This window comes from Podarcis erhardii, assembly GCF_964252035.2.
Source record: "Podarcis erhardii genome assembly, chromosome: 6".
Classification (NCBI taxonomy): domain Eukaryota; kingdom Metazoa; phylum Chordata; class Lepidosauria; order Squamata; family Lacertidae; genus Podarcis; species Podarcis erhardii.
Window position 1 is genome coordinate 46,189,845 of NC_138510.1, and position 12,160 is coordinate 46,202,004.

Sequence of the window (12,160 nt, forward strand, 5' to 3'; positions counted from 1 at the left end):
AATACATGCACGTAGGGAATGTTTTGCAGAAAGGTTTTATCCAGCACATAAGCTAAAAGGCAACAGAGGGCAGCATCTGGGTTAAGGGTCTAGTCCTCAAGAGGACTAGGTCTTCATAATCCTGCCTGTGATCCTAATTTGCCATATTAGCAAGATGCTCACTGTCTCTCTCTTCAGAATGTACTGTCACAACCATCGCATTCAGCAGTTCTTAGTCACTTTAACCAGTCACTTTTCCTCTTCAGGGTGTGCATATTTCTATATGGATTATTCATATGTTTCATTTCAGGCCTGCCATGGGTGGGTTAGGGATTAGGAAGCCAAAATATGCCAAGGGACTCCTCCCTGCTGCAAATCCTCCCATGCAGGGTTTGCTAACTTCAGAAGCAGGGCCCAAATCAAGACCCCAAGCAATTTTTTTCTCGACCCTGATTTGGGTGGTGGTAGGGGAAAAAAAGGAAAGTTAAGCAGAGGTAGTGGTGAGGTAGGTAGAGAGGTTAACATTTCTTCACTCAGCCCAGTGCCCTTACATGAATAAGAATTAGTGATCAGCTGCTGAGTTGGGAGGGGAACAGCTGATATACTCAGATGATATGCACAGGGCACCTGAAAAGGGATGCTGTGAGTGAAAGAGACTATAACACATCCACTGCTGACATGTGGCCATGAGAGGTCTGGCTACAACTGAATGCAGTTCTCTGGCTATAAAAGGTTAGCTGCTGCTGCTTTAATGTCATGTGAGTCTCCTGTACATATTGACTCTTTACCAAGGGGCCTCTTGCTTGGCATTCCTCCTATATATGGAACCTTCAAGAAGTTCTGTGCAGGTCAGAAGGGTGAAGCTGTGTCTGCATGAGTGTGTGGTGTATGTGTAAACCACATAGTTAGATTACTCCGTGCAGAGTGAGGGATGTTTGCCCACCTCCCGTGACCATGCTTAATATATTCCTATGTGGTACAATGGAGCCAAACATTTGCTTTTGTGCCACTATTGTAAACAGATCAACAACAATATATTGGTATGGGAAACAGTCTTTGATGACTCAGAGTGTCATCAGGTTCTTACACAAACAAGAGAGGACTCAAGATCCACTGGGGTACATTTCCCAGTATAAATCTGCTCAACTAGTACTGCCAGTAAAATGTCAGGAACTGGCAGGGTGCTGATGAGTATGCACTGGGGGAAGGGGGGAGGTTGGAGTCTGACTCAGAAGAGTGGGGCAGTGGCTTGTGAAGGCTTGGACCAGCCAGGAGGCAAGAATCGGAGGCAGGGGAAGCTTCAAAGCTAGAGGAAGAGGGAGGCCCGGCAAGTGAATGACTGACTGCTTCCCCACCCTCTCCTGCGCCTCTGTCTCCCAGAAACAAGAGAGAATTAAAGCAGGAAGAGCAGAAGCAACTTCCATGCAGGCATAGTCTCTGGTGTGTGTGTCCATTGGGGGCAGGTACAAAAACTGGTGGTTCCCCAGTTGCTGCAGCTGCTCCATAAGACGTAGGCATGGGAATAACTGCTTAGACACTAGATTGGTATGCTTAGGTATTGCCAGTGACTGTCAGTTTTATCTTTCACAACAAAGAGTTAACTCTCTGTCGTGTTAATTCCTTTGGCTGGGAAACACCCTTGACACAAAAACCAAATAACTACGAGTACATTTTTTAACCAGCTCTTTGTCTCTGTATTCTGCAGCAGGGATAGGCAATATGGTGCTTCCCAGGGATAGGCAATATGGTGCTTCCCAGAGGATGTTGTATTCCAGTTTCCATTAGTCCCAGCCCCACAATGGGAATCATAAGGGATTCTTTGGCCAGAGGGCTGCAGAATCATAAAGGCATTACATAGTCTTTAGAAGCAAGATGTGTAAACTGTGTCTCTTCAGTTATTGCAGGACTACAAATCTCATTATTATTACTGCTATTATTCCTGAGCCCTGGTTGTGCTAACTGGGGCTGCTAGCAGTTGGAGTCTAACATGGTCACATCCCTGCTTAAGAGTTGGGTTTTATAGCTGGAGGCTGCTATTTTCACACCTGTTGTGGCCTGTGCACATAATGGGAAATCCAAAACTCCAGTGGTTTTTACTGGCACCCCTGCAAATGTCAATGCAGCCTATCTTCCACTAAATAACTGGAGTATTCATTACAAAGCTCTGTAGTCTTGTGTTTTTAATGAATTGCAGCTTGGACTCATTTTGAAATGAATATAAATGTCAAGAGCACATTGAGTTGCTCCCACCGCGTCAGAGGATCAAGGTCCCCCAGAATCCTGGAATTGTGTAAAGAGATAATCCATCCACAACACATGGCCTTACTAAGTGGTGTGGGGCAGACAAAAATCACTTAATTTGATTCCGCATTTTATCACTTAGCGAATAAATAACCTTCATTAAGATGGGAAGGTGGCAATTGTAAAGGGAAAACTTTGATGAATCTCTAACTCTGTTCTCACTTGTTAATTTCCTGCCTGTTTGCTGGGATTATTAAAACAAATTACAGCTGCATTTCTCCCAAGAGCCACTCTCCGAAGATCAGACTTTCTTACTTCCAAACAGCTTCCTTGCAACTTTTTGCCAGCTTTTGTTTTCCTCTCTTCCTTCTGACAAACAAAATCAGCTGTGTGCCTTTGGAAAAAAAGGAGAGTCCCCACTTGCCTGCCCACCCGCAAGAAACCTTCCATGTCTTCTATTCCACTTGAGATCCTGTGGAGGATAATCAGACAAAGAAGAATGAAGCCTTGATTAGCTGAGAAACAAAGCAGATGGATACACTGCTCAGAATGCAGATCACATGCTCTACACCTGCCTGGGCATCCCAGGTGTCCTACTGCTACAGAACACCCCCACCCTCCCTGGATGGAGGCTTCCCGAGGTGTGGGGAGGGGGCTACACCCCAATACACTACTTACAGCTTCAGAGCTTTGATGCTAAATATTTTACACCAGCCTCTGTGTGCTGTACTCGCATCTAGAAACCAAAATGTGTTTGCTGTATTCCTGTTGCCTTGAATTCTTACTCTGTTTACTTGGGTTTAGCCGACCTAGTGCCTTGGCATATGGGGGGCATGTACACTGCCTAACCTTTTTGACAGCTTCTGCAAAGCTGACGACAGATGTTGTGGCCTGTCAAAGCTTGTGTCACAATAAACCAGGTGCCACAGAATATTTTGGCTTTTAGATGCTTAATGTATCACTGGAAATGATGGGCAGGGGGGTAGGGTTTTGAGCAGCCTAATGGGAAAGCATTGCGAATTGGTGCTGAAATCTACAGTGAGTTCAGAACGGAAATTGGAGAGCCATAGCTATGCAGTTAACCCCTCCTTCTCATGTTCAGTGTAGCAGGGAGAAATAATGGAGTGAACTCCCTATTCAGACTTGGAATTGAGCTTAGAAAACTGAGCATTTTTCCTTGATCTTGGAAAATAGCTCAGTTTATTCCAAGCCCACAGGGAGTGAAAGAGGCTCCAGTCTTCCAGGCCACTGGTGTGCCTCAACCCCACCCCTCCCATACACCTACTCAACCTCCCTTCAGATGCCCTCCTCTTCCTTTATTCCTCTACCATAGGATGGGGATACTTGTGACCCTCTTGATGGACAACTCTCACCATCTCTGCCCTCTGGTGATGCTGGCTGGGACTGATGAAAGTTGGAGACATCTGGAGGGTCAAAGCTTCCCCACCTGTACTCTGGTAGTGGAAAGGAGGACGGGAGTCAGGTTTCTTTCCCTGCCCCTCTGTATTTGGTCTACTCCTGCAGCTAGGAGCTCAATACCAGGAGCACTGGCTGATATTAACATTGCGACAACTGTATTTCTACATGTGATCAGTGCTTGCCTTGCAACTGGAACAAAGTGCCACTCATTGAAGGGGGGGGATCTCCCTCCTTTCCCCTATTCTACCTCCACCGGAGTAGCAAGAAAGTCCTAGAAGAAAACACATTAGGAGACTTAGATTTCATTATTAATGTTACAGCACTCTATATTTAACTGTGAAGATAATTTAGATTTGGGAGGGTATATTAGCCCCCAGGATAGGAAACACACCTTGGGGGTTTGGGGACCTTTCCTGCTTGATCCCTATAGATGCTCAGAGAACATCCTGAAAACCTTAACACGCACAGCTTCAGATAGAGTTTTTAGCTTGGGCTATAAAAGGATTATAAAAGGTACTGCTGAGGAGGTTAACGGGCCCATTGCCCTTCTAATAGGAATTCTTGTTTGGCATGCTCCTGAAAGATGGGTTGGTTTGATGCACCAGAAATGTATCTCTTTGCTCAGAGCAATTCTTTTAACTGGCTGGCTTCTATCATAGCACTTTTGCTTTGGTGCATTGCAATGGAAATGTCATAACTTTTTCATTCTTTTATCATTCACTTGTTTAAATGGGGCTATATTTCATATGGCTTTACTTGGCTCTTACAATGATCCACTTGATCTTCAAACATGAAAGTTGGAACATTTCTCTTATTTTTTTTTTTTAAGGACCTGCCCAAGCTGCTGTGATCCACACTGGAGGCTGTGTTCTGTTGTGTGATTATGGTAGCCATGTTCTCTCATAGACTGACTAGCTATAGTATCTAGGTAGGACATTTTCAAAGCCCAAAATTAAATGAGGGTTTTATGGAACAGGAGGGGTAGATGTGAGAAGCAATCAGATGAGAAAAACTCAAAGCTTTTTTCCAAGAAAGGAAGAACCCCCGAGTGTTTTCAGAATTATTGGCAAAGGAATAATAGGCTGACTTCAGTTTCCAATTACCTTAGCTCTTAATTATAGATCAGACCACGTCAAAATCAGGCCTTTGCAGACTAGCAGTGAAGCACTGGTGCATGGTAAACTGAAGGGGAAATTGACAGGGCAACTCAGAAGGCAAACTGATCAGGAGGGTTGATGGGTACCCACAGAGGACAAAAAACATGGAGGAGAATGAAGAAAGGCAGAGGTAGAAGTCCTTGTCTTATTTCCATGATCAATGCTTCATGTGGAGTCGATTGTCTCACTTCTGTGAGTCGATTGTCTCACTTCATTTGGCTTCCAGCAAAAAAGTTTGAGAATCAATTCTCCTGGCTGTGACAGTCATTCTTTCTTCATCCTTATGGCTCTTCCTGCTCTCTCAGTAATTCAGGGTGAAAGCATATGAAAGGGAAATTGAGGCTTAAGGACTCACACCCTAGCCTTTAGATACATTTGTCAATCCCTTCTCCAGCTCCCTTCCTTGGCTTTTGTTCTGTGACGAACATGGATATTTATACCCTGGGCACATACATCATTCTCCCACAAGGTCATGTACACCATGACATCCATCAGTGGTGCACTTCACTGGTGTTTTGAAGAAAGAAGGGCATGTTGGGAATCTTAGGTGAGATACCTACAAAGTGGAAGTTACCCCCAGTTCCAGTCACCACATAGAGGCAGCTTAAGGTCCAAAACAGTTTACTGCTGCAGAAGATCAGGCTTCAGTAATACAGTTCCATATATACATACAGTTTGTAGGCTTTGCAGATACAGGCACAGATATATATAAGTAGAAAGTACTTCTGTTGCTCCAGCAATTCAAGTTGTCATACAGATTCCAACTCCTCAAGACTGACCCTGACACTCAACAGACCCACTGACTGACTAATGTGATGACATGCCTCAGTCACTTATATAAATGGCCCTGGACCATTGCCATAGCAAATGGCTTGGCTGACCTTGCACCTCAGACCATGGGGTGGTTTGTGCCCATGAAATAAATTAAACCCTTCCGCCATGTCCAGTTTCTCCAACAAGGCATAAAGGAAGGCATCTGGTTTTCCTTCCAGAGTAGGATTCTCAAGGAAAGCTCCTCTTTGGCTTCATTACCCAGCTGCTATCTTCTGGGACCTTGCCCTGGGATGATACAATGGATGCTCAGCACTTTGAGAATTGAGCATCTATTTTGGTTTTTAATTGGGTGCTGACCTTCTTGAAATCTGACCCTCCAGATCTTGTATGGATTCTGAGCTCTCTCAATTGGGAATACAAATGTGATGCTAACACCTGGTGGACAATCACCACCTCTGCCTGCTTCACATAGTAGTTTACATTTGTTCTCCACTTTTCTTCTCTCCTTTTTAAATCATTGTAAGGCAATCGCTGAAATGCACTTTTGCATTAGAAGCCATCAGCATAAGCTGGGGCCAGCAGATGGCTGGGTGCCCTGCTGCAGGTATGCTGGTAGCTGGTGAGATCGTCCTGTGACAGCTATAATTGTTTGCCATTTTATTTTGTTAATAGCTCCCATATAATTCCATGACTTTCAGGCCCTCAGGTGGCTAAATGAAGTAGCTCTATTGAAGTCAATGGCTTTGTACCAGCTGAGGTTCAGACTCTCAAATCCTTATCGAAGGCAAGAAAACAACAACACAAATCAGTGGCCTCCAGCGCACGTTTAAGAGAATTGGATCAATATCTGCAATAAACTGTGCAGAAAAGATGTAGTTTTCCTTGTATATCCTTTCACTCAGCCTCTTGGCATGCAAACCTGGGCTTGGACTGACCCATGACACAGGGCAGCAAAATGTATTGGTGATCGTTCCTAAAGGAATGGATTGTCTCAATGGGACGTGAGATGCAGGGATTTGTTATCATCTTTGCCCTTCCTTAAATAATTGTCGTTGCTCATGCAGAGGTGGTTGCATTTTTGGGTAGGTGGATTATGTCATGTAACAACAAGACTGAATAATATCAAACCTATTTTGTATCTATTTACATGTAATAAATAAACAGTAGGTCCCTTACTTCAGGTACATTTCTAACTCTTTTTCATAAAAGGTGCAACTGAAATAGCAAACACCTTAAGTTACAGTTGTGGTTCCCAAGAACCCTCTGATTTAATCAGATAAAATTGGCTCATGATCATAATTATCCCATTATCCTTATCACATCCTCCTTATAACTAAAGGTGTTTTTTAAAAATTCATTCTTTCTGGTTGAATGCATTGGTAGAAAATTTTTCATTATGCTCAGGGATGCACAGGCTCCAGCTACTGCTAGTTGCATTATTTCCCCAACCTATAGCAGAGAAACCAAAATGTATGTATTTATTTTTATTTAGCAAGTTTTATATACTGTTTTAAGATTTATATACTGTTTTAAGGGACGCGGGTGGCGCTGTGGGTTAAACCACAGAGCCTAGGACTTCCCGGTCAGAAGGTCGGCAGTTCGAATCCCTGCAACGGGGTGAGCTCCCATTGCTTGGTCCCTGCTCCTGCCAACCTAGCAGTTCGAAAGCACATCAAGTGCAAGTAGATAAATAGGTACCGCTCCGGCGGGAAGGTAAATGGCATTTCTGTGTGCTGCTCTGGTTCGCCAGAAGCGGCTTAGTCATGCTGACCACATGATCCGGGACCAGTAAAGCAAGGTGAGCGCCACAACCCCAGAGTCGGCCACGACTGGACCTAATGGTCAGGTCCCTTTACCTTTACCTTTATATACTGTTTAATCAAGAAAGTATATCTAAGTGGTTTACATAAAATGATAAAAAATAGCAATAAAAATAACTTTAAAATAGTAAAAGTAATAAAATGATTACAAAATAAATAAAATCAACAGATTTTAGAAACAAATGTACATGTTAAAATTATCTGGATAGGTTCTCCTAAACAAAAAAGTTATTAGCAGGTGTTGAAAGCAGTACAATGAGGGTACCTGCCCAATATCAATTGGTGGGGAGTTTCACAGAATAGGTGCTGCCATGCTAAAAATATCAATATCTCACAAGTATGAAACAAACATTGTGGCATGGTGAAAACATATTGTCAGTTCCACATATTGAGGCACATACTGTAAAATCACACCCACAATGAATAGTAGGATTCTTTTAAATTGGTTTTAATAGTTTAGTGTTGTTGTTTTTTTAAAATAGAATTAAATTTGTATTTGTTTCTGCAACAAAGCTCTGAAACCACAGTCACAGTATTGCCCAAAATGATCTTAGCCCAATTTATTTAGGGTGGTATTCAGTGCTAGTCCTGCTCAGAGTAAACCTGCTGAAGTTAATCACCATGACTAATTTTGGTTCATTAATTTTAATGGGTCTACTCTAATCAGGACTTAGTTGAATACAACACATTTTTTTTGTATTATTTGCCTTGTCATTTCTGGTATCATTTTCCCTCTGTTGTCATTTTTATTTGTATTGTTGATGCGCAATTCTTCTCCTCCTCCCACCTTAATTTCTACATTTCCCGTGGAACACAAACTCACCAGTGCCTATCTATTCCACTCATGATTATCATTTCAACAATACAATAGCTTCTTGCAATCTGCCCAACAGCCTCTTTTATTAAACCCAATGCCAGCAATCCACAATTTACACCAATACCCCCAAATCAGATCACCACTTCAACCCTTTATGGGGGCTGCTAAAAATAGCTTCCCTGTGGTGGCTGAAACATTTGTAAGCCTCTTAATGGATGAACCAGCCCAATTGCACTGAGTGTCTTCATGCCTGAAGTGCTTTCAGCTGACTGCCACATGGGAGCTGTAACACAGGAAGTGATCCCAAGCTCTTCCATTAGCTAGTTTCCAGTCTGTTTGAATAGAACCTTACTGTCTATTTGAGCCAAACTGTAATTTAAGTCATTGTTTATCAATGTTTATCTGTTTTCCTTCAGGTTTAAATATTCCTTTTCAACATTAACAATCTCCTCTCTGAAAAGTTAAAATAACTTCCTTAGTCCAAGCATTCTTTACTAAGAAAGCTGATTTCTCCAATTCTATTGTTAAAAGACCAGATGCATTTCCATTTATGCCTGCCTGGGTATAATCTATGAAACTATGATGCATTGAATCCTATGTGACCTTTTCCTTTACTTGTAGGACTGACACATATTCCTAGGCATCTGCCCCCTAGAATAGGGGTAGGGAGTGCTTTTTTAGCTTGAGGGACACACTCACTCTTGAGCAAACTTTCAGGAGCCATGTGACTCTGGTTGTCAGGGCCAGGTGCAAAAATAGCCACAGCACTGGATGAGACTCTTACCTTTGCATTAGGGACTGAATTCCAGCCATGCAAACACACCTCTCTATTCTTCAGTCAGGTAAACATGAGGTATTATTGGAAGAACGTAAGAAGAGCTATTGGCCCATATAGTCCAGCATCCTTTTCTCAGTGGTCCCCCAGATGCCTGAGGGAAACCCTTGAGCAGGACCCAAGGACAAGAGCCCTTTCCCCTCCAGTGGCTTCCAGTAACTGGTATTCAGAAGCATTCCCGCCTCTGACCATTGAGGTAGAGCATAGCCATTGTGAGAACAGTTCGAGGGAGAATTCCAGCCTGGCAAAAACACTTAAGAAGGATTCTGTGATTGGGGACAGGAAGGTCCAGATAGGAGAGGCATGCAGAGGCCCCTGACCCCTCATAGTTACTTTTGGCAACACTTGGCCTCTCTAGGAAGTATCTTGGTTCCGTGCTCCAGGCCTTTTTGCTTTTAGGCTAACAAGACATTGCTTAGGGTTTTTCTTTTGTGTGTGTATGGAGTATTATGGGAGGGATAGTACGTCTAGTGGCAGACACATCATGCTCCTTCTGAGGTAGTTTGTCCACTTTTGGTTCCCACCCTGCCCTCAGCTCTCACCAGTAGCTCCTAGAAGCTGTCAGCATGCAGCAGTGGCCACACCTTGGGAAACGGTTTTGACTGGTCAGCTAAACCAGGTGAGAGTAGCCAATAGGTTTCAAACCCTCAGTGAGTTAGGGACTTCTCCTACCTGTGAAGACAGGCTGTGGCAGATTGAGCGGATGAGACGAATAGTCGATCCAAGGCAATACACACTGACCCATGTTGTGGGTCATTACACAAAAGCCAATTGTGAATGAATTATTGAGTTGTGGATCTTTATTGGGGTAGGTGTGCTTTTGCTTCCATGAATCCTGTTTTTGGTTTTTATATACAGTGGTACCTCTGGTTGCGAACGGGATCCATTCCGGAGCCCTGTTCGCAACATGAGCAGAACGCAACCTGCGTCTGCTCGTGTCGCGATTCGCCGCTTCTGCACATGTGTGTGACATCATTTTGAGTGTCTGTGCATGCGCGAGCGGTGAAACTCAGAAGTAACCCTTTCCGGTACTTCTGGGTCGCCGCGGGATGCAACCTGAAAAGATTTAAACTGAAGCAAACGTAACAAGAGGTGTGTGTGTGTGTGTGTGTGTGTGTGTGTGTGTGTGTATATATATATATATATGCAGGCTGGAAGCTGAACTTTGGATTTTCTACTTTTGCACCGCTGTTGGGAACTGCTCTGATTTATTGCTTTGGGGTTTTATTAAAAAAGGTATGATAGTTCACTGGAAAGGGAACTGATAAATGAAGTAGTGGCAGCAGTAATAGCAGAAACAGCAGTAGTCCTAGTAGTAGTAGATAATTATGCCATTGAAAGCTACAGATGCCCAGTCACCCTGAGCCAAATGGAACTGACATCCATATTTTCCCAGGTGGGTACTCCTCTTCCACTTTCTCTTGGGAAATTTGCTAAGGAAATCATTCCTTGTGCCCTCAGAAAGGCTGAAAATTGCCTCCATTTAGTGGGAGGACAGGAAAAGGGAGAGGACGTAACAGAAGAGGAAGAGGAGATAAAAAGGAACTACGGCTGTGTATATTTAAAACACAGTTCCCAGGAACTGTAGTTTATCTCACGCAGAGCTATAATTCACAGCACCCTTAACAAACCACAGCTCCCAGGATTCTTTGGGGGAAGCCATGTTCTTTAAATGTATGGTGCTTATGCAGCCTAGGTGTACTTCAGGGACTCCAAGGGAACCGAAACCCCCAAGAACGGGATCAAGCTGGGTTTCTTTCCTACAAGGTGGCATGCCATCTTTGTAACAGGGGTTTCCTTTCTCCCTTGTTCTTCTCCCCATGTGTTTCTCCTCAAACCCTGCTCATTTTCTTGGCTTGGCATCCTGCTTCCTTGGCTGATGTATCACACTTGACAAGGTTACGGAGTCAGCATGTTAAATCTTGAAAAGTGAGTGTAATTTATTGATCTACATTTTGCTTATGAAATAGGACAAGTGCTGATTTGAGAATCTTGTTTCCTCTCCCCCTTTCCCCTTCTGTCTCTCTCCTTCCCCTCCCTTGCTTTTGCTTCTCTTATCTTTTGTAATTCCTCTGAGCTTGCATCAAAACTCTCCAGTCCTTTGTTAGCTTTTCGAAGCAGCCACACGGGCTCAGCAGCCTGTTCTCTTCTTCCACACTTATCATTCATCTTCCTTTGCTCCTAAAAAAACCCCACATTGGGCCAGATACACTCCAGATACACCTCACCACTCAAGTCTGTTTAAGGGCAACCGACCTGGTGCCCATGGGTGCCAGAGAAGCTGCTAGTACTTTGTATGTAGACCCCTCAAAAATTCACAATTGTACAAGAGGCTGTTTGGTCTTTATTCTCAGTTCCGATTTGCACTACCTTGTCTTCTCCTACAGCATGGAACACACTTCATTAAACATGCCCACATTTCACTGGATTCCAGAATTACACACCCCACTCTGAGCACAGGAGAGGCGCAAAGAGCTTCCCTCTGTGAAGGAGCCCAGTAATAATAATAATAATAATAATAATAATAATAATAATAATAATAAAAAATTTATTATTTATACCCTGCCCATCTGGCTGAGCTTCCCCAGCCACTCTGGGCTGCTTCCAAAAAAAATATTAAAATACTGTAATACATCAAACATTAAAAGCTTCCCTAAACAGGGCTGCCTTCAGATGTGGTAGGTGCTTTGCCTCCCTCACTGATGCAGTGGCCCGCCTGGACCATTTTGTGCTCCTGCTTCTTTTTCTGATCTTTTGGATCATGGCAGCCAATTTTATGTTATGCCACATCTGCCCTGCCAGCGTAGGTGGGCGGAAGTGGGATTGGTGGGATCTGGATTACAACCACTGGCAGCAGGCAGAAAGCCTCAAAACAGGACTTTGCTTTGCAGGGGGTGGCAAGGCATCGGAGCTTGTCCTTCCTGGGATCCATTGGCTCCAAAGCCAGTCCCACTGCCAATGAGTGTTCACTTTGGGACTAATCCAGATCCAGTTGCTACACCAGCTCCAAGCTAGTGCAGCTATCTTCCTGCTCCCTTTTTCTGCTCTGGCCGCTGTGTGGATGTGGCAGTGGCGCTGCCATTTTGTAATGCCACCAGGTTGGGTGGCTGAGGATAGG

General features: G+C 43.8%; 1 protein-coding gene across 2 annotated transcripts in view; it reads left to right on the plus strand.

The window, feature by feature from the left end:
- GRM4 (glutamate metabotropic receptor 4) overlaps positions 1-12,160 on the plus strand; it is a 302,083-nt gene that overhangs the window by 93,617 nt on the left and 196,306 nt on the right. Inside the window, exon 2 of one of the 2 annotated variants that reach the window (XM_081865369.1) lies at positions 10,941-10,971. The exons of the other annotated variant lie outside the window; for it this stretch is intronic. The gene's annotated coding sequence lies outside the window, so the exon portion shown is untranslated. The remainder of the gene's footprint in view (positions 1-10,940; positions 10,972-12,160) is intronic. 2 annotated transcript variants of the gene reach the window in all.